Source organism: Astyanax mexicanus, chromosome 19 (assembly GCF_023375975.1).
Source record: "Astyanax mexicanus isolate ESR-SI-001 chromosome 19, AstMex3_surface, whole genome shotgun sequence".
In the NCBI taxonomy this organism is placed as follows: domain Eukaryota; kingdom Metazoa; phylum Chordata; class Actinopteri; order Characiformes; family Acestrorhamphidae; genus Astyanax; species Astyanax mexicanus.
In genome coordinates this window covers 922,011-942,207 of record NC_064426.1, presented here as the reverse complement: position 1 = coordinate 942,207, position 20,197 = coordinate 922,011, and positions in this window count along the sequence as shown.

Here is a 20,197-nt window from a genome sequence, read left to right as displayed (position 1 = left end):
CTCTCTTTCAGTAGCTCGCTCGCTCTTTCTCTCTTTCTTGCGCCGAAGCTCCTCCCACCTCCCCGCTCGCCCCGCCCACACGCGGCAGCAGCCGCGCTCGGAACGCTGGGAATTGTAGTTTTACACCGAAATTAAACAGAGTTTGTTTATCAATCAATCCATCAATAAACCAACCTTTATTTTGACTTGGAATTACATTGAGGGCAATAGAGATTAGCATGACAAAGCAAATAATAACTACCTTTAATCATTTTAAAACAATTTAAAATAAACAAACATATATACTTCCGAGCAAATATACAATATATACCTTCAGACCCATTTCTATATATTGATTTTCAAATTTAAAAACCAAATCAGATCAATTCAGTGATCAGCTCATTAATGTTTTTTTTTTATCTTACTGTGGGAACATAGCATATATATATTGTATAAGATTATATACATATATTGTATATGGTTAAAATCATGATGTAATATAAATGACAATGTAATAACAATTTTATAACTATTATAGATTAGTTATAGGGCAGCCTATAACTTGACTGTAACCTCAATTGTGTCAGTGTTTACAATTTTAGTTTTGTTAATATTACTATATTATTATTAACATTTCCATAACACTTTTTATAACCAATCAGATCCTATTTTCTCCTCCTCTTTAACTCTTTAAAATCTTTCAATAAACAGAGATAATGGAACTGTGGTATAATTAAGCAATTATATAATAATAATAATAATAATAATAATACTGCGTGATGTTATGGAGTGATGTTGGATCTGTGTGGAGAACAGTGCTGGTGGTTATGTAACGCTGAAGGACGGGTGGCAGGTTGATAGGTGGACTGGGAGCACTGGTGTGGGTGAGTAATGGAGCTGGTGGGCGAGCCGATGTTCTGAAAGGCGGCTGATTACGGTGGAGGACCGACTCCTCCGGGCTGTTTCGGGAGGAGGGGGTTGTTTCCTCTGCTGGACACAAAGAAACTGAGAAAATTGTGGTAATTATCAGAACTCCTGTGATTGGCTGAGACCCAGACGAGTGTGTTTGGGGGTGAGAGATGCTGATGATGGGATGACGGGATGTGGAGGCGAGATTAGAGCTCAGTAATGATGCTGGATTTATTCACTGTCTGTTTATTACATGCTTATAAACACTTCATAGTAAATGAATAGTGAAGTGATCTATCAGACTATGAAGGAACACATGGGGAATCATGTAGTAACTTAAAAACAGTGTTAAACAAACCAAAATACTCTGTGAAGCTTTCAAATTAAGTAAGAATATATTCCACAGAATTGGAAAAAAATTCAAGCAGTTCAGCTTGGTTGTGTGTGTGTGTTTGTGTAAACAGATGGTGACCCATTCTGGAGTGTGAGTATGTAGGTTAATAGAAGACTATTACTGCCAGTACATACTGGTTTCCCCTGCTGGGGTTTGAAAAGAAACTGGAGACGAAAAAAAAAAAAAAAAACCCAGTGTTTAATAATGACAATCATCTATCAAAATTCATAATCTCAATTCTCATATCCTCATATTAAATATTCAGTACCATAATGATACATAACCAGTACAGAATACTGAACATTTTATAGTCAAATCTAAATCATTCATAAAGTACATAGTAGATAATAAATCATTTATAATGGATACTGAATTATTTATAATAGGCACAAAATAATACATTGTACACAATGAATAATTCATAGTGTCTTCTAAATCATTTATAGTGGTTACTTGATAATTCATGGCGGATACTGAATAATTCATAGTAGATGCTTGGTGATATATGGGAGCCCTGGAGCTTTACAGGACATTAATGAAATCAGATCTGGATCAGTGTGGGTTTATTTAATCAGAGTCTCGCTGTGAGATAATCAGAGCAAACAGGCAAATCAGGACGAATACACCACTCTCTCTCCCCCAGGATAGAGAGAGAGAGAGAAAGAGAGAGAGAGATTTGTTAAATAGATACCCATACACATATTAAATACATTAAAATATAATTTCAGAAAAAACAGATTTATTTCTTTCAGAACAGAGCAGACAAATAGGCACATGTATATAGATGTCATATTTTGGGCAGATATTTTTGATTGGTGGGTTTATGGAACATTATACCACAGTTAGTTCTGACCCTGTAATGTGAATGGCTGAGAGGCATTCTATGAGTGCCGTTATCAGCCGGTAATGCACTGTGTAACCGAAGCTCTCCATGTATTACTCCGCCACATACAGATAACCTAGCAACCATGCAGCGCTTACAAACCAAACAGCGCAGCTACAAACAAACAGAGCAGCAATGGAACTATTTTAACTGGAGGAGTTTTTATAACCAAACAGATCCTATTTTCTCCTCTTCTTAAGGATGGAGAGAGAGAGGGAGAGAGAGAGAGAAAGAGAGATGTAGTGAATATAAAGATTAAACTCAGACTAACATACTGTACAGGCACCAGTTAATATCCAAATACATTGGATACAAGATTCAAGGTGTTTGAAAGGTGGGGCTAAAAAATTAACAGTACGTAATGAGAAAACATAAATAGATGGAATAGATGCAAGTTTAAGGATAGGAATAATCTATATATTTTCTATAATAACTTAAAAAGTGCTTAAAAAGAAGTTTATTAAAAACACTGCCCTAATCTCTCTCTCTCTCTCTTTCTCTCTCTCTCTTTCTCTTTCTCTGGTGATCTGCTGTTACGGGATGGATGTGGGTATTAACCACAGCTAAATCGCCATATTTGGACAATGGAAAACTAAACTGTCCCTGATTTATCTGTTTTGAACATCAGAGACAAAAACAAGTTAAACGTGGCGGGAAATTCAGAAAATACCAGAAATTACATCACCTAACTACCAATTATCCTCATACATCATGTGGTTAACCCACACAGACGTGAGGTAAAGTTAAAATATGACTACTGTGTTACAATCTGCATAAAATGTTCTATAGTGAAAATATGGGTAGTGTACCCCTAACTAACTCGATTAAAAGAGCAAAAACTGTACTATAGTGAAATACAGATACTGTACCCCAATCCAACTCAGTTAAAAGACCAGAAACTGTACTATAATAAATCTACAGATAATAAATCATCATCTAACTCAATTTAAAAAACATAAAAACTGTACAATATTGAACATATAGGTACTGTATCCCAATCCAAGTAAATTCAAAGAGCTAAACCTGTACTATAGTGAAAGTTCTGAAACTGCATCACAATCAAACTCAATTAAAATATCATATACTGTACTATAGATAAATTATGAGTGCTATATCAGAGTCAAACTCAATTAAAAGAGCAAGAACTGCAGTAACTGAAAAAGTATAAAACTCTACTGTATTTTATTGAAGAACAAAAATGTCTAATGTTGTAACCCTTTTTAGATTTAACTCAACGTAACATAAAAGAGAAAGATAATGCACTAAAATACAGCAGTGATTTCAGGTCTGTCTGTAGAACTGAGAGGATTGTTGGGGGGAAGTGTGGAAAGTGAAGTGATGCTCTGCTTTTTCCACTTCGCTCCTGAGAGCGGCTGAAAATTGTTGAAATCTCAGCGTGAAAGAAAAATGACTCTGTCGTTCCTCCAGAACTGAAAAGATGAATCACTTCTCGTCTCCAGCGTCCAACTAAACGCCACTTTAACACCGCGCAGAACCGCCAGAGTTCCTCACTGATCCTCATCATTACCCAGATCTGATCATCATATTACACACATCTACCCCATCACCCACTCTACACTTCTCTCTATATATCTCTCTATAACTATCTCTCTCAGACTCCGGCTGCTGATGGAGAAACAGCAGCATGATCTACTGTACTCTCTCTCTCTCTCTCTCTCTCTCTCTCTCAGACTCCGGCTGCTGATGGAGAAACAGCAGCATGATCTACTGTTCTCTCTCTCTCTCTCTCTCTCTCTCTCTCTCAGACTCCGGCTGCTGATGGAGAAACAGCAGCATGATCTACTGTACTCTCTCTCTCTCTCTCTCTCTCTCTCTCTCTCTCAGACTCCGGCTGCTGATGGAGAAACAGCAGCATGATCTACTGTTCTCTCTCTCTCTCTCTCTCTCTTTTGACTTTTGCACTGCAAACACTGTAACTCAATAATTTAAGTGTTGTAAGTGGCAAAAAAACACCTTTAAAACAGCAAAATATTGACAAATCACAAAACCCCCAACTGGAGGAGTGTGTGTGTGTGTGTGTGTGTGCAGCTCCAGCAGACTGTAAATAACTTCTCCAGTCTGAAATATTCATGTCTGGAGGAGGAGCGAGACAGAAAAAGAGAGAGAGAGAGAGAGAAACAGAGAGATTATTATTATTATTATTATTATTATGTTATTTATTGGTGCATATTTTGACTATGGTTCTTGTGTTTAAGTGTTTATTGAATATGGGTGATGTATGCATAACTAAATCAAATAAAAGAGCAGAACCTGTGCTATAATGCAAGTCAATTAAAATATCATATACTATACAGTAGTGTAGATATGAGTATTTGATCACAATTAGGCTCAATTAAAAGAATATAAATTGTAATATGGTGACATTGTGAGAAATTAAAAGAGCAATAACTGCAGTATATTTTTAACTTAAAAGTATAAAACGTATAATCGGTGTATATTGTGACTATGGTTCTTGTTTTAAAGTGTTTATTGAACATTTTTTTCAAATAATAATTCAGTTATTAGTGATTTTAACTGTACAAAGTGCCAATTATATTCAAATAAAATAAAAGTCATATTTAATAAATGTAATAAATCTTAATACATAATTAAAGAACAAGACCTTAATAATCCTGTAATTTCTGAGAGATGTTCTGTCAGCCTCTGTCTCTCAGAGATCATCTGATATTAATAACCTTCTGCTCAATAATTCATCCTAAAATAACCCAGTAAAATATCAAACAGCGACGTGTCATCATCCTGAACGCAGGACATGTTTCAGACGGGATCGCGGGTCCCCGGGGTCCTGAAGCTCCTCTGTCTGATCTGAGGAATCTCTGCAGGATCTGATCTTCTCTCTGAGCTGAATTATACTGAGATATTAATAATTATTATTATTCTGAGATCATTATGTGTGGAACTGACAATATTAAAAATAAATAAATTAATAAAAATGTAAGTAAATCACTCAATAAAATTAATGTGGTGATTAAAACGATAAAGAATAGTTATATTAATATAAAAATAAATACATATACATAAAAAATATATCTTAATAAATTGTTATTTGTGGGTTTCTTTATTAATATTGTTTAAATTCTCTTTAAAATTCATTTGTTTATTTATTTACGCAACTATTTATTTCTGCTTTCATTTATTTCACGGTTTATTTATTTCTGTTTTTTCTTGTCCTTATATGATAATAAAGGGGCTTCATTATATATCAATACGAATTATAAATAAACAAATTACTCCAAAGAAAAATATATTTATTTTTATGTACATGTATTTATTTTTATATTATTTTTAATTACGCTTTACTTTTAATCAACATGTTACTTTTATTGATTGATTTACTTACGTTTTTATTTATTTTTGTTTATTTTTAATTTGGGCAGTTTTGGTCCTCCATAATTATGAGAAAGCTTTTTAACCCTCTTGTTTTGTTCTGGGTTAAATTGACCCATTTTAAAGTTTGAAGATCTAGGAAAAATAGTTAAAAGTATTTTTTTTTTCAGAATTTTTTTTTTTCTGCTTGTCTTAATGAGTGTAATCAACATATAATATAAAAATATTTATATTTTAGTTATATTTCTTTTAGACTTAATATTTAATTTTTTTAAGTGAAAAATCTTTATTCTGTTTATATAAGTAAAATAAAATTATTAAGAATATGAAACCATGTTTTATATAGTTTTGTTAAAAACATTATTACTGTCCAATATTTTGGAATTCTTTGGAAACTCTTTACAGCATATGAAAGTTTTTAAAGTTCATATTGGTGCATTTTGTCCTGAAAACCACACCAGTATCTGAGTCAGCAGGATGATCTGTGGAATATTCCTGGAATTCTGGAGTTTTCCACACTGGAGCTGCAGAACATCTTTATACTGGGAGGGTTCGGGAGTTTCAGACACTTTAATTGCATAAGTATATACAGTAACTCTAATTAGCACAGCAGCGCTCCGGCTACACTCAGAACACGTCTAAACAAGAACTTCCCTCACGCTCTAAACTCATGCTGAGCATCTTTAATCCTTATATCTGTAAAAATAATATATTTTTAAATTTTGCATTATTTTGCATTATTTGAGGTCTGAAAGCTCTGTATCTTTTTTTGTTATTTCAGCTATTTCTCATTTTCTGCCAATAAATGCTCTAAATGAGAATATTTTTATTAGGAATTTGGGAGAAATGTTGATTACAGTATTATAGTTTATTAATAAGTTTATTGGGGGGTAAATCTGTATGGATCCTGCAGCACATTTACCCACAGATGTTGCTACAGCTGGGCCTGTAGATCCTGTAGCTCTACACTCGTAGGTTGAAGCTGAAGCTGAGTCCCAGCTGCTCCATAAATGCTGGATTGGTGATACATCTGGATAGCGGGAAGGACGAGGAAGTGCTGCAATCTGGTGGAGACTGTGTTCCTGGGTACTGGGTGCGGGTCGGGGTGGGGTGAGGGCAATGGTGGGGGTCGTGTTAAGGTGGAGGGAGGTACCAGTGCAGACCACCTTAATAAATGTTTTATAACCTGGGTGTGAGAGAGAGAAAGAGAATGGGAAATGTGGAGCTTCAAACTCTCAGATCAAAGAGTCCGGGTGGGGGAGGGGCAGGGGTCCTGGGACTGCTTACACACACACACACACACTCACACACACACACACACACACACACACACACACACACACACACACACTGTTGTCTTTGATGAGTGCGGTGATGAGTTATTCACATGAATGTACTCAACAAATAATATATATAAATATATACAGTATATATATATATATATAATTCTGCCTTTGTGTAGATGCTGCTGAATACATGGTATGGTTGACACAATGTTCACCTCCAACTCATTATACACTGTGTGTGTGTGTGTGTGTGTGTGTGTGTGTTTAAGTGTGTGTGTGTGTGTGTGTGTGTGTGTGAGGGAGAGAGAATGAATAAGAGAATGGAAAATGTGGAGCTCTCTCATCAGCCAATCACAGTCAAAAGTGAAGTGTGTTGGGGGAAGGGTCAACGGCCCTGAGACTGCTGTCACCACACACACACACACACACACACACACACACACAGTGACCTGAGGGGGTGTGTATCTAAGTGTGGCAGGCAGCAGACTCAACGCAAATCAGCTACTGAAGTGTAAACACACACACACACACACACACACACACACACCAAGACGCACACATGCACACACTCATAGCCAATTATCCACACACACACACACACATCGACAAAAGAAATATCTGCACCCATATGGAAGAGGATTGTGGGATTGAAATTTTACTCATAAGGAAGATAAAAGTTATCAGGATCAATAAATGATTATACATTTAGGCTGATATAGGTATTATATATTGATCTGCACATACAATTATATCTGATCTGTGGAAGTTTTCTATCCTGTGGGTTCTGAGTATTGAAGTATTGTATAACTACAGTCTGTTATTATTCTATTATTATACAACTACAGAGTGAAATATATATATATATATATATATACATATGATCATAATGTTATGCTTGATATGCTGTATATATATATATATATTATACATTATAACTGATGTTTACACAAAGCAGGTTTATTTTGGATCTATACACACACACACACACACACCACCCACTGTACTGTACCTGCATTATATTCAGAAAAGCTGAATGTGTTGCATCACATATATTAATGACACACTGATGGAGTCACATGATGAAATCAGCTGAAATAAGATCTGATGAAAGAGCTCAGAGGAAACATACAGATCCTTATAGACCATCTTCTACTAATCATCAGAACCACAGCTCTACTGCTCCTCTACCTGTCTGTCTGTCTGTCTGTCTGTCTTTCTGTCTGTCTACCTGTATATCTGTCTGTCTGCCTGTCTGTATATATCTTGCTAGCTTGCTATCTAATCTTATGCTTTCACTCTCTGACCACTTTATTGGAAACACCCTACTTACCTGCCTACCTACCTTGTGCAACCACTCTCTGGCCACTTTATTGGAAACACCCTACCTACCTACCTGCCTCATGCTTCTACTCTCTGTGGCCACTTTATTGGAAACACCATACCTACCTACCTACCTACCTACCTTGTGCTTCCATTGTCTGTGGCCACTTTATTGAAAACACCCTACCACTATACTCTGACGCTATTTTAACAGCACAGGGGCACAAGGAGTGAAAATAGACTGTTGATGGGGTGTAAGATAGCAATGAACATCACGCTGTGCCTTGTGCAGGGGGTACGATAGGACCCACAGTGTCTTATGGTGTCAATAATTCTAGGACACGTTGCCCTTAATGTCCTAACTTTCTCCAGGAATAATATAATATGTCCCCGTGTCCTAACAAAGCATGAGAACATCAGACCTTCATAACGCTGAGACAGATCTGCACTGACAGCTGACTCCTCATACCACAATCCTCCAGTGTGTGTGTGTGTGTAGGGTGTGTGTGTGTGTGACTGTCAGAGACAGCGCTGGTCTCCCCGGCTACCTGCTGGTTATCTTATATCAGCGAGACGAGAAGCTCACATCATCTGTCATCAGGTTCTGTAGCAGCGTCTGAAGAATTTGGGATGGGGACGGGCTGACGCTCGACACGCCGCCGAGATGTTCTTCAACCCACTCGCTGTTTTTATCAGAACCAGCAGCATGTTTTATTCATCTAACAGCACTCCTCACGCTCCACTCGCTGTTTTTAGGACAGAAATATCCTGAACTCATCCTAAAACTGAACACTGGGGCTGTCTAATACTGAGGAGGATCCACTCCTGCTGCCAACACTTCTCCCAAATTCCAAATAAAAATATTTAAGTTATTTAGAGCATTTATTTACAGAAAATGAGAAGTGACTGAAATAACAAAAAAAGATGCAGAGCTTTCAGACCTCAAATAATGTAAAGAAAACAAGTTCATATTCATAAAGTTTTAAGAGTTCAGAAATAATCAATATTTGGTGGAATAAACCTGGTTTTTAATCACAGTTTTAATTTCATGCATCTTGGCATCATGTTTTCCTCCACCAGTCTTACACACTGCTTTTGGATAACTTTATGCTGCTTTACTCCTGGAGCAAAAATTCAAGCAGTTCAGTTTGGTGGTCTGATGGCTTGTGATCATTCATCTTCCTTTAGATTATTCATAAATAGAAATATAGATAGATAGACAGACAGACAAACAGATAGATAGATAGATAGATAGATAGATAGATAGATAGATAGATAGATAGATAGATAGATAGATAGATAGATAGATAGATAGATAGATAGATAGATAGATCAGCTGCTGTGTCCCAGTTTGAGCTCTTTACTTCTCAGTAGGGGACATGGCTGAGAGTGTGTGGTGGTGGATTGGAACACAGGCCTTAACTCAGCACTCTCCAGCTCCCTCAGAGAGCAAACACACTCTCTGTGGCTGCCCTGCCACACAGCCTGTCACACAGCAATAGAGCTGTTTAGGTGGCAGCCTGGCACACATACACACACACACACACACACACACACACACACCCCGCTGTGCATTCCCATGGTTTAACTGAGGTCCTCGCTAAGCTAAGAGGCTCATCAATCTCCCAGATTTAATCGGCGACGCCTCTGCCGCGCATTACTTATGCATTCATTGATCTCTGATTAAAATTCATGAGATGCGAGACTGAGAGGGAGGGGCTAGGCTAATCACTCCACTTTCCTTCAGTCGTCAGACTGCGGGTGATTTAAATATCAGATCTGAAGGATCCCGCTGTTTATAATCAGACAGACTGACTCGTCTAGAGCTTCTGCCTCAAACTCCACCTCACACTGAATATCCTCAGATAACCCCAAACACAAACTCACTATATAACTATACTGCACTCTATAGCACTATAAGTACTGGAACACACCTCTTAATCACTAAATTCAGTGACTACTGACTACTACTGACCCCCTACTGCCGTCTACTGACTCCTACTGACCCTTACTGACCCATACTGATCTTTACTGACTTCTACTGACCCCCTACTGCCTTCTGCACACTCTTTCTGACTCCAACTGAATCTTACTGACCTATACTTTCCCATTCCCATAACCAAATGACACCTACTGTCTGCTACTGACTTCTACTGACCGCTACTGACTCCTACTGACCTCTACATACTTTTTACTTACCCCTACTAAGTTCGACTGACACCTACTATCTGCTACTGACTCCTACTGACCCCTCACTGCCTTCGATTTACTCCTACTGACACCTACTACCTTCTACTGACTGCTACTGACCTCTGCTGACTCCAACTGACCCCTACTTACCCCATACTGACCCCCTACTGCCTTCTACTGGCTCTTACCTACTTACTTACTAACCCTTGCGGACTGATACTAACCCCTACTGACCCCCACTATCCCCTACTGAACCCCTACTGACTCCTACTAATTCTTACTGACCCCTTATCTACTCCAACTGACACCCACTGTCTGCTACTATCTCCTACTGACCCCTACTCACCCCTACTGACACCTACTGACTTCTTCTGACTCCTACTCTTTGCTACTGACCTCTACTGACACCTACTAACATCTAATGCCTCCTACTGACACCTATTGACTTTTTCTGACCCCAACTTCTACTGAGACCCACTGTCTGCTGCTGTCTTTTAGAGGATGTATCTGTAAAAAGTTCCACAATATATCCATAACTGTAACCTGATTCTATTCTAGGTCACCAGACAAGTGTTAATGCCAAGCTTGAAGCAGATCTACTATGTTAAATTCGATTTTTGGATGATTTAACTTATTAATAGAAGGGTTTACACAGATATTAGAATGTATAATGCAGTTTTGGATATATAATATATTGTGTAAGTTGCATAAGAACTGAACATGTCTGGTGTTGATGTTCAGTCTGCTGTAGAATAGATGTGTATGCTACACCTGCTCAGACCATTTCAGTAATGGTTCTGGATTGGACCCATTAGAGTGACAGCTGAAATGATCGCTTTTAGTTCTGACCCAAAAGCTCCCGTTTTACTGCTCAGACAATTCGCTCCAGTATAAATGTGTGTCAGCTGCAGGCACTTCTCAAAAATATCGGAATTATATTGTTAAATGGATTCTGGGTGAGTAATAAATGCCCTTTTAAAGAGAGAGAGAGATGGAGGAAATAAGAGGGAGAGAGAGAGAGAGAAAGAGAGAGGCAAAAATCTTGCAACAAAACAGATTTATAACCTTTCACAAGTGTATTATTAAGACTTAAAACTAATAGATTTAATTGATATAGGCCACAAGTCCAAACTTTCGTGGACACGTCTTCTTATGAGTACATTAATTTACCTTAAGTTGCACATATGTACACATTAGAAACTAATAAAGATAATGTAAAATGTTTTGGCTGCAATGAGAAAAAGAAAGGTACAGTTTGTTTGCTGGATAATTGCATGAATAGAACTCTTCTCCAACTGTTAAACATGGGGGTGGATGGATCATACTTTGAGACTGTGCTGCAGCCAGTGGCCTATAAGATAAGAAAAGGTTTAGGATGGGTGTAATTAGTAAGCAGCATGCTCATGGAAAGATGGCAACATAGCTAAAGTCATAGAGGATGATACTAATCCCGTATGAAGTGTTATGTCAGTGTGGCTTTTATTGCATTTCTTATAATGTGAACCAGACAAAAAACCATTTAAACATCCAAACAGTTCTTTAACTCAAAAACACTCAAAGTTTGATGTGTAGAATCGAAATGTATGTTTCTAAATTATGTTATCATTGAGTTCATAACTCATAACTCTTAACGAGAGGAAATTTATTCACAGCACCTGAGGGTCCCAGTAAATCTGGAGGGTGCAGCATCTGATTAAACAGGCACTAATTAGACCCATTTAAAGCTTGGCTCTGAGCTTTATTCGCCTGTAAACGAGGTGCTGAGCGCCGGTTCTGCACACAGACGAGCGTTAGCGAGAGATCGGCTTCCAGCTGCAGATGTTTTGATCGTGGCGAGAGTCCGCAGGGTCTGAATTCCACCCTCAACCTGTTTGTCTGTTTTGAGTTTCTTCAGTTTATCATTAACTGAGAGCAAATTCCCCTGTGAAGGTCAGAGAGAGAGAGAGAGAGAGAGAGAGAGAGAGAGAGAGAGGGTGTTATGATACACACTGAAGGCCAGAGATAACCGAATGCTCTACAAGCTGCCAGACCTTCTTAAATTCTCATGCATGCAAAGTTTTGGCAAAAGTGGTTTGAGCCTGTTCCCATATTATACTCAGCAACAGGGGTGCTGGCAAAAGTGGTTTGGACTGATTCCCATATTACACTTGGCAGCCGAGGTGTTGGAACGTGTGATACTTCTAAAAGATGTAATTTGAGTCTAGAATTCAGGTCTAGATTCAAATAAATGTTGAGCCAATGAAACTCAGGCTTGGCATGAGTTCCCCTAGCCCTATTTCCACACCCCCGGTTGCCAGGTATGGAACACAATCAATCTCCTGTAAAGACAAAGCTCAATTTGTGCCAAAAGCACCATGTTTAAGGTATTATAGGGTCAAGACTGTTCTTATTTCGTTATAATGAAATGCTAGTTCTGATTAGTTGTGCTGTTTTTCTTCTTATAATGTAGCTAATGCTAATGCTAACATCATAGTCATGCATTGACATTTTGGACTAGCCAAGCTAGTAAACAGACATCCAGGTGAATATGGTCTTGTTGGTCAGGTGGGGTGTTTCTGATTAAGTGGCCACAATGAGTAGAAGCACAAGGTAGGTGGGTGTTTCTAATAAAGTGGACACAAAGAGGAGGCACAAGATAGCTAGGTCGATTGTTGTATTATAAAGGAGTTGGCATCCGGGTTGTTGGTGCAAGAAATTCAGGCTGATTCCCATATTACACTCCAATTGTGGCCAATTAGTGAGTTGAAGTGCTATGTAGATAGGGTGTTTCTGATAAAGTGGCCAGAGACTGTATAAATTGTCGCTGTCCAATGAAAAACAAGTATCTCCAAAACAGCATTTTTACAGGAGAGAGAAAAAACCTCCTAAACTTCCATTGGAAGTCAATGTAAAAAGAGTTTATTTCAGGTCATTTTGAAGTATTTGAAGTGTTGGTCCATCCATCAGAAACTTGTTTTCCATTGGACAGCGATGTTATGGACTGTACCCCGTGGTGATGTGCAGGATGTGATATGATATGAATCTAGAAGTGTGTTTGAAGTGGGAAGTTTTACAGTAGTGTCTGTAGGTGGGCATGTTCACCCACACGTTTGCTCCGCCCTCATTAAACACCTGGTACAATGTGAAATGCCCTCTGGGATGGAACTGGAGCTGCAGTGGGCGGAGTCTGGCGGCTGGGTGGATATAAGATAAGGCTCTGAGAGCAGGAACGTGTGGAGATGGATGGAGATGGTGGATGAGTGTGAGGTATGCTCTTAGACCAAACACTGATCTACACCTGATCAAAGAGATAGCGGTCACCCCGCATCCAGCTTCACCAGCAGAACCGGTGTCGCCAACAGTAGCAGTCCAGAGATCAGCCTGACCTGATTACAGATCAGTGTGAGGAACACACTGTTAATAAAATAAAGGAATAGTATCTGAAGCCAGTGTAGTGTTAGGAGTCTTGCCCAAGGACTCATATTGGTGTAGAGCAGCATCCAGTCACACAGGTTGGGAACTGAACCCTGGTCTCCTGTAGTGAAGGCGTGGTTGCTCATTGGCAGGAAGCAATGGGAGTTATCCACTGCACTATTGATACCAATGCTTCAGCCAGAATGTTCTTTTTTTGAGTTGTTTGTTAAGGAATGGAGATAGATTTGTGTTTTTATCTTATTTATAAACACTAATAAAAGGAATCTGAGGAGAATCTGCACTCCAAGAATAGAGACGCATTCTGGCAGAGAGACACAATTCAGCACAACACCTGGAGAGGCAATTCGCTGAACTGACAGTATGTCATCATTCTTCTAGAAACCAGTCAGTTTGGTGGTTTAAGTGAAATAAACTCTTTTTAATACAAAAATATATCGTTATTATATCATAGTTTCAGTTGATTTAAAAAAAAAAAACATATGATCATGAAAATTTGCCTTGAAGGCCTGGAAAAGTCACGGAAAAATCATGGAAATGTATTGGTTAAAAAAAGAGTTTGAACCCTGTTAATAGCCATGATTTCAGAGAAATCAATAAACAAACAGGTGCTTGAATAGTTTTGGTTGGTTAGTTTTGCTTGTAATCAAAGTTACGTATTGTTGTAATAGACGACCACAGTCTTTAATTAATTGATTGATTGATTCTTTCATTGGTACAATCAGGAAATGTTCCTCAAGAGTCCTTTAAGATTTCCTTAAGGCCTCGGCATACTTTCAGCGAAGCGAATTTCGTGAGCATTGCACGAATTCAAGGGCGCTTTCGCGAGCTTTTATTGTGGCATACTTTCTGTGCACACTTTCTGTGTTACAGCACCACTGCAGGTGGTGCTGTAACATTAGTAATGTTAAGTTTCATGACTACTGAAAAACTGAAAATGATCACCCATCTTGCTCTGTGTAGACAAGCTCAGTCTCTCTTTGAAATCGTCGAAAAGATGTTTGTTTTCTTGGTACGCCTCTTGTTTGACGACCAATCACAGTCGCGTTGTGTGTTCGGCCATGGAGTTCGCCCAGCTTCCATGTGCACGACACGGCGAAAGAAGCCCCTGTGTGACGTCCACGACTGTTCGTTTTCTCCATAATTACTTCACATTGTTCGCTAACGCCAGGCGAACGTCGTTTCCATATGAAGTATCCCGAGGCCTTTAGAGTTTCTTTCTCAGAACTGCTGAATATCTACCCGTTTTTCACTCTTTCCTCGGCTACCTGGGAGTGTCGGCCAGGATGCAGGGGCTGCAGTTTGGTTTCCTGGATCTGATGGATGTCATGTTTTCTTTTGAGCAGTCGTAGAAAAGAGAGTATTGTCCTGGACCTGATTTGTCGCTTACTTTTGGGAAGATTGAATATTTTATGAAACCACAGCCAGCGGCCTGGCTCTGAACGCTCTGGGATTAAGAGTAGACCACTGAAGCCGGGCTGAAGCTGGGCTGAAACAGAGCTGGCTCTTTGCTGGAGGGCTCTGCCGGTGGATCCGGTGCCCTGCGGTCGCTGTGGTACTTCAGCAATGCTGGAAATGTGTTGAGTCAGAGCGAGCTGAGCGGAGTGCCTCAGGGCTGTACGCTGGGACCACTTTGGCTCTGAATGAAGATACGTGATAGGGAGCTGCCATGAAGAAGAGGATTCTTTCTCTCCCACACTGAGCGGTACGGCGGGTGTACGGGGGGTACCGGGGCTTTGTCAGCAGGACGTTCACCTGCAGGGCGAGATCTCGCTGATTTACTGCGAGACGAAATATTAAAAAAAGCCTGTCATCTGTTTCACAGGGAGGCAGGGACTCACGATCACTCAGCAGAGATTTCCTCGCCTGGAGGACGAAATGTGAAGAAGAAGAAAAGTATCTCAGTGTTTGATACGTTATATATATATGTATACTAAATATACTAAAATGTTTTTAGACACCATTTCTATTAAAATGCATTCATTATTCAGCTATTTAAAGTTCCTCCACTGCAGATACAGGTGTGCAAATACCTGTAGAAAAGTACAGCCAACAGAACAGGACTTTATATTACAACTGTGATCTCTAGAATAATGATGGAGCTCCAGAATTTAGTGTAAAGTCTTCTTTGGACAGTAGAGTAGAGACAGTTACTTCAACAAATGCTGGTTAAAATCTTTTTAAAAGGGTTAATACCCTTTTTCATTTTTTAATGGAAACAATCAACGATTAGCTGCTCTAATGTGTTTATCTTCATCAGTCTTCATCAATTTCACTTATCCTGAAGAGTTATACATTTTATTAGCTGTTATACGCTTACATTATTACAGGAATTATTACTGAGTCCCATGACTTCTGCCATGTGTCATTGAAGCAGTGCAGAAAGAGCTCTGCACTGAGCTGTTGTAAATGTGGGGAGGAAAATGTGGGTTTCCTGCCAACATAAATAATAATAAATATAAGAATATCTATATTTGTAAAAATATTTTAAAAATATGTGAGTGCTAAATACAAACATAAATAAAATAAAATATGCATTGTTTAGAATTAAGGAAGAGTATTCAAATAAATGCTGAATTACAGAAATCCACATAAACAAACGTTGGCCGATGGCGCCCTCTAGAGCAGCAGTCCCGTTACTGCATGTAAAAAAATAGATGTGTTCTGGTATTGCATCATAAATCATATGGCAACAATGAGTGCCAGTTTCATCATTAAAATGTTTTTGATGGTCTTTGCGGTGACTGCACTTGAGGACACTTTCCAAGTTCTTGAAATTCTTTCTTTCGGATTGACTAAAAGCCATTTTTTTCTTTATTTAGTTGAGTAGTTGTTGCTTCTCATAACCTGGATTCGAACATTATTCAAATATTCACTATTCACTGTATACCTGTAACTCTACCTCTTCACTACTTTACTTTAACTGATGCTCTCAAACTTTACATTAAGAGACAAGAAATTCAAGTAATTAACTCTTGATGAGTTCAGCACAGCTGTTAACTGAAAGCCTGGATTACAGGTTACTCTACTTTACTACTAAAGCTGACTGAGAAAATCCAGCAGAGATGTTCAAAACTGAAAATCTAAGAATGTAAAATATAATAAAATATATTCTGGTTTGTTTAACACATATTTTGTTGTTTACTAAATAATTTATTTTTTTCAATGTTTTTCTACATAGTTTGGATGAGTTTAGCATTCATCTACAATTCAGAACATTTTATATTATAAATGGGTTGGTGGGTTCTATAATTTGTGTTGTTCTGTATCTCTCCTAAATAATTTCTAAATTAAGGTTGAGTTGCTGCAATAGAGTGATGTTGACTTGAACTTTCATTGAAGTACAGTTTATGTGTTTTTCACTGGTACTGAATATTAAAAAAGGGAGTAAAAACATGATAAAAAATGATGGGTTGTATTAAATGGGTTGGTGGGTTCTATAGTGGGTGTTGTTCTGAATCTCTTCACACTTTCTGATTAAGGTTGAGTTGCTGCAGTAGAGTGATGATGATGATGATGATGGTGATGATGGTTGTTTAAAGGGAAACTGGAGGGAAATTAAAACGACTCTTCAAACTCTGAACTCTGTTAAACAGTCTGAGAGAGGTTCTGTAATTCTATTGGCCGGTTCTTCTTGGACACACAGTAAGAGTCTGTCCTGATCGATGTCTGTGCTGTAAATCAGTCCTCTGCTCATTTCCTGCGTGTTGGAAACGTTAGCTTACTTAGAATTTTTCGGTACCACTTTAAAATAAGACTACCTTTATAAAGGGTTTATAAATGGTTTAGTTTATTAATGGTTACTAATTAGGTTGTAAATGCCTTACAAATCATTAATAATCAGTTATAACACATACGTAGAAAGGTACGTAGACCTGTTGTTTGCCAAATAGTGAACCCACAGCCACATAACTGATTATTAATGATTTTTAAAGCATTTACCATCTAATTAGTAACCATTAATAAACTAATTGTAAACCATTTATAAACCCTTTATAAAGGTAGTCTTATTTTAAAGTGGTACCGAATTTTCATCTTATTTTAAGTAATCTGACTCAAAATAAGTACACAAAAATGTGTGTGTATGTGTGTGTGTAGGGGTGTCTGGGGTGTGTGTGTGTGTGTAACTTTATCCAGTCTGTAAAGCACTAGACCTGCTGCGTGGGCGGAGTCTGGAAACACTGTTTCTACAGAGCAGCTCTGAAACATGAACAAATGACCTGAAAAGCTTTAAACAGAAATCAGATATACACTTCAGCTAAACTCAAACTGAGTTAGATAGTGAGAAAGTTGCCTTACTTTCACTACAGTACATATCCTGCTATTTTAATGGAGTTGTGCTACAGTACTCATACTTTGACTACAGTACAGTTTCTGATTTATAATTGAGTTAGATTACGGTCACTATAGTATAGTTTATGTACTTTTTGTTGAGTAAGATTGTGATTTATAATCTGTACTTTCACTATATTACAGTTTCTGATATTTAATTTGAGTTGGATTGTGATACAGTACTCATACTTTTAATATAGTACAGTTCATGCTCTTTTAATTGAGTTACATTGTGATTTATTTCCCGTACTTTCACTATAGTTCCATTTCTATTCTTTTAATTGAGTTAAATTGCAATACAGCACTAATATTTTCATTATAGTGCAGTTTCTTATATTTTGATTGAATTAGATTATGACACACTACCTATAATTTCAAAATATAGTACAGTTTATGTTCTTATAATTGAGTTATATTGTGGTATAGTACTCGTACTTTTACAATAGAACAGTTTATGTTCTTTAATTGAGTTAGATTGTAATAAAGTACCCATACTTTCCCAATAGTACAGTTTCTGATCTTTTTATTAAGTTATCTTGTGATTTATTATCCATACGTTTACAACAGTAGAGTTTATGTTCTTTTAATGGAATTAGATTATTAGAATTAGGTGATTTATTATATGCAATTTCACTATCGTACAGTTTATGTTGTTTTAATTGAGTTATATTGTAATTTATTATCTGTATTTTCATTATAGTACAGTTTATGTTATTTTAATTGAGTTTTATTGTAGTTTATTATCTGTATTTATACTATAGTGCAGTTTTTGTCAGTGTTTTCTCTCCAGGGCCCCTTGGGTTATTTGAGACTGGATCTCCAGCTCAGTGGTATCGGGTTCTCCTGCAGTCGGTTCAGCTGTAATACTCTTCCTGTACTTTCCCAGCCTGTATACGTGATGAAGCTTTCTGCAGCACATCCCAGAATAATCTCAGAGATTACCAGCTGATCTCATGAACTCAGATAATTCACATTCAGATTATTAAATACCTACCTGACCAATCAGGTGGAATTAATCTCCTCTCTTCAGCGCACTGTATATATACCAGCACACATGTTTATAAGTAAAAGAATAACACAATAAGAAGCTGGTTATTGTAATATAGTGAATATAATGCTGATATATTGTAGTGATTACAGTATTATAGTTTATTAATACGTTTATTGGGGGGTAAATCTGTTCTGTAACTGAAAGGAGGATCTAGTACTTTTTACTATTACTACTACTACCTACTTTTGTGTAGGGGAGAGCAATGTATAATAATTTATTAAGTGAATGCATCATCAAAATGCAAATTTGAATGAAAAAAAAAACAATTAATCATATGTTAGTACATTTTTCTTTAATGAATCATGTTTTTGATGATGATAAAACACAGGACATACAAATACTTGTATAAGGAAATGTTTAAAGAAAACTTAAAACTTTTTTTTTTCCTGTCATAACTATCCTTGAGTCATAACTAAATCTTTTTGTAGGAAGCATATCTATTTTTCATTTCCAATTAAATAATTTATTTAGTTTTAAAGTTATCCAAAAGCAGTGTGTAAGACTGGTGGAGGAGAACATGATGCCAAGATGCATGATTAAAACTGTGATTTCTGAACTCTTAAAACTTTATGAATATGAACTTGTTTACTTCTTTGCATTAAGTATCGATCAATACCCAATATCAACGCTATTATTAAATTTTTTTAAAATGTATTTGCCCCCTCCTCTACTGGAAAATAACCCTGCTGTCCTGCGGGTCCTGTCCTGCTTCATAAGTAAGATATAATAAGGTGAGTCAACTTGCCCCCATTGCACCCAAGGACCACAACAACATCCCACCTTCTGTGCAACGATTGGCTGCCAGTGAATGTTATTCTCAGCTACGATTGGCTGGCGGCCGTCAGTACGAGCCGTGGGCCAATCAGAGCGCAGGATGTGGAGCGTGTTTGTGTACAGGTGTGCAGTAAAAAGCGTGAGCTGCAGGTTTACTGTAACCCGGTTAAGGGTGCAGGCGGGTCGGTAAGCTGATTACCTGTCTGTCTGTTCAGCTGCAGGAAATCCTGCTAAAGCCGGACAGAGAGAGAGAGAGAGAGAGAGAGAGAAAGAGAGAGAGAGCAGCGGTCAGCGCTGAAGATTAGAGTTTACCTGCTCCG